General features: G+C 31.1%; 1 long non-coding RNA gene and 1 other non-coding gene across 2 annotated transcripts; both read left to right on the top strand.

The window, feature by feature from the left end:
- Nucleotides 1-332: 332 nt before the first annotated feature.
- Nucleotides 333-1,998, top strand: LOC131042867 (uncharacterized). Its single transcript, XR_009105328.2, has 2 exons — nucleotides 333-1,011; nucleotides 1,691-1,998. It is a non-coding gene; the product is annotated as an uncharacterized LOC131042867 (long non-coding RNA).
- Nucleotides 546-629, top strand: LOC131042871 (small nucleolar RNA Z122). Its single transcript, XR_009105329.1, has one exon. It is a non-coding gene; the product is annotated as a small nucleolar RNA Z122 (small nucleolar RNA).
- Nucleotides 1,999-3,354: the final 1,356 nt, after the last annotated feature.

The following is a 3,354-nucleotide window of genomic DNA, read 5'->3' as shown; positions in this document are numbered from 1 at the left end:
AAGAGTTTATTAAAAATAATAATAATAATAATCTAGTAAAAAAAAGTTTTTTTACTTTTATAAAGAGTTTAATGAAAATATTAAAATATAAAAAAAATATGTATTAAAACATAATAATATAATCATATCTTAATAACAATTTAATATTAATTACAATATCATACTATCATGATAAATTAGTATTAATTATATCATAATAATAAAATAAAATTTAAAATAGAATAATAAGGCAAAAGGAATGCCAAAATTTGGAAGTAATACAAGAGGTCTAGTATTAAACAAAGGAACTTGTAAAATATTTATTTCCCATGTATTAATTAGAATGAAACGTATTTGAAGTCCGATTGTACAAACCCTAAACGCAACCCTAGTTTTTTCCTTTCTCCTCCATATTAGTCCACACGATTTCAGTGGATCCAGAAAACAGTTAGGGGATTTCAGTGCGGTTTCCTTAAGTTAAACGATTCTGTTCTTCCATCCTATTTTGAGTTTCATGCTTCTGATTTGATTTGGGTGTTCCACCGGATTATTTGGTTGTGTTAAATCCAGGGAAATGAAGAAACTTCGCAAGCCTGAATGCATTCAATGCGTGTTTTTGATGAAAACTTGCACGTCAGTCAGATCCCAATGTACTTTCGGCTTTATGTCATAGTTTATTAGTGATTTGATTTTTTTTGTAATCTTTTGAAGCTTATCGACGGTCGAGTGCTGATGAAATATGCATGATCAGTTCTCAACAAAATCGTAAGCAATATTAATTCACAGACGGTTCTGCTTTTCTTTCTTTCCACTCGATTTTGGAATGAGATGTTGCAGGGCCGTGTACATTCACGAAGAAAATGTTGAAAGTTTTATCTTAGGTTTAAGTATTGATCCAAAAAAAACTAATTTGTTTTATTTTCGCTTGGAATTTTATTGTCCTGAAATTCTATTCTTCTCTGGATGATTTGTCACGCTTTGCACGGAGAGGGTTTTCCGATTTGCTAAATGTCAGAATCTGCTCGGTAAAAGGTATGATCTTTGTTGCGATACCTGAAAATAAGTGAATGAACGGCTTGTTGTTCGCTTCCTGGATTTAACTTTTGTTTTCTACATTTTCTTTTTCTCTTTAATGGGTCCTTCAAATTGTGTGGTCACTAAGTTATATCTCTGTTTTTTGTAAACTCGTAACTGCTGATGTATTTGAGAGGTCCTTGCCATGACAGCCATTTCTTTACACTTGGACATTAACAGATAATGCAACCGAGGCCAAGGGTTCTGACAGCCGTATGGTTTTGCTTGAGGGGTCCTAAATGTGCTATGTTTGTAGACATTAACAGATAACGTATGCTTTTGCATTTAGAGGTCCTAAATGTGTTAGCCAGTTTATTTTACTCATTATGCATAACAAATAATGCGTCAGGGACCAACGTCTCTGACAGTTGTATTGTTTTGCTTGAGAGGAACTAAATGTGCCATGACAGCCATTTTATTTTACTGTGTAGGCATTAACAGATAACTCACAGGGGTAACGGTTCTGACTATATGCTTTTGCTTGAGAGGTCCTAAATGTGCCACGACAGCCATTTTCTTTTACGTTGTAGACATTAACTTTTTTGTGCCTTTGACAGTTTGTTTTTTATACTTTAGAGATATCAGATAAAGCAGCAGGGGGCAAGGGTCTGACAGTTGTATGCTTTTGCATCACCAGGTTTATATTTGTATACTTCTGCCTCACCAGGTCTACAGGATCAGGATGAGGATCTGGAAATTTTTGATAATAGTATAGGTTGTTTGGGAGTAGACTTTGGCGACATTACACTACACTTCATATGGCTGGATCATTTTTATGATTTTCTAGTTATGGAGGAGTTTCCTAGGACATTAGGGTTTGAGACATTTCATTCGGCAGTGCACTTTGGGAGAGTTTGTTTGCCAAATAAATAGGGAATAAAAGATTAGTAGTCGAATTTTGCCCTTCTCAAAAGTTAATAATTGAAGTATTGTTTGAGGATCTGATATTTGATATTTGTGCACTATTTGACTGGCATGTTGGCAAGTTTTTTTTTTATAACTAATTTTCAAACTTATCTTTTTATGACCTGATATTTGCCAAATAAATAGGGAATAAAAGATTAGTAGTCGAATTTTGCCCTTCTCAAAAGTTATAATTGAAGTTTTGTTTGAGGATCTGATATTTGATATTTGATATTTGTGCACTATTTGACTGGCATGTTGGCAAGTTTTTTTTTTTTATAACTAATTTTCAAACTTATCTTTTTATGACCTGATATTTGTGGAGGTGTCACTCCAGGTGGATATATTTCATGGTTAGCCATTATCAGCACTAACAAACTTTAAAGTCACATTATAACCATTATAACCATTGGTCCAGTATTGTCAACTATATTGGACATTAATTCTTTGCATTTTTGATCCAAAGAAAATATATTTCATTCAATTATATATAGTAATAACAAACTTCAAAGTCGCAACAAGACTTTGTTTAATATTGTTAAAAATCAATTTCATAGGTGGATATATTTCATGGTTAGCCATTATCAGCAATAACAAACTTTAAAGTCACATTATAACCATTGGTCCAGTATTGTCAACTATATTGGACATTAATTCTTTTGCATTTTTGATCCAAAGAAAATATATTTCATTCAATTATATATAGTAATAACAAACTTCAAAGTCGCAACAAGACTTTGTTTAATATTGTTAAAAATCAACAAGCCCGAGCATTACATTTCATTCAATTATGAATAATCATTATAAACAATAATTTAAAGTTGCATAACAATTATTAGGGAAAAGGATCCAGTAGTTGAGTAAGTTCTAATTCTTTTTTAGTAGTTGAGTAAGTTCTAATTCTTTTTTAGTAGTAGAGTAAGTTCTAATTCTTTTTTAACCTGACCAAAAACTGTCAATTGTAAATACATTTTCCTTTTTAACTTACCAAAAACCTTCATATTTAATCATAGATGCAATGTTCATTTTTAACCTGCACCAAAACCTTCCATCATGGATGCATTTTCATTTTAAACTTTAAATCATAGATGCATTTTCATTTTAATTAAAATCCAATCCTTCCTCCAATTACTTCGAAAGGGTAGAGGCCTTATAGTCGAATTAGGGTTTTCCATGTAACCTTACCCTAAATCTTTTGAAATGTAAAAGTAGGTGATATACAATAGAGTTCAACTGATCCAATTAATCAATGTTTTTCAAATATAAAGTCTATTGATAATAAAATACATGCTTAATACAATTAATAATAAAATAATCTTTTTCAAAAGATAAATTCTTTTGCAATCAAAATGCATAGTGAAAACAAATTGAATATTCTCAACAATTATTCATTTCTCC

This window comes from Cryptomeria japonica, chromosome 9 (genome assembly GCF_030272615.1).
Source record: "Cryptomeria japonica chromosome 9, Sugi_1.0, whole genome shotgun sequence".
In the NCBI taxonomy this organism is placed as follows: domain Eukaryota; kingdom Viridiplantae; phylum Streptophyta; class Pinopsida; order Cupressales; family Cupressaceae; genus Cryptomeria; species Cryptomeria japonica.
This window is presented reverse-complemented; position numbering and strand designations above follow the sequence as displayed.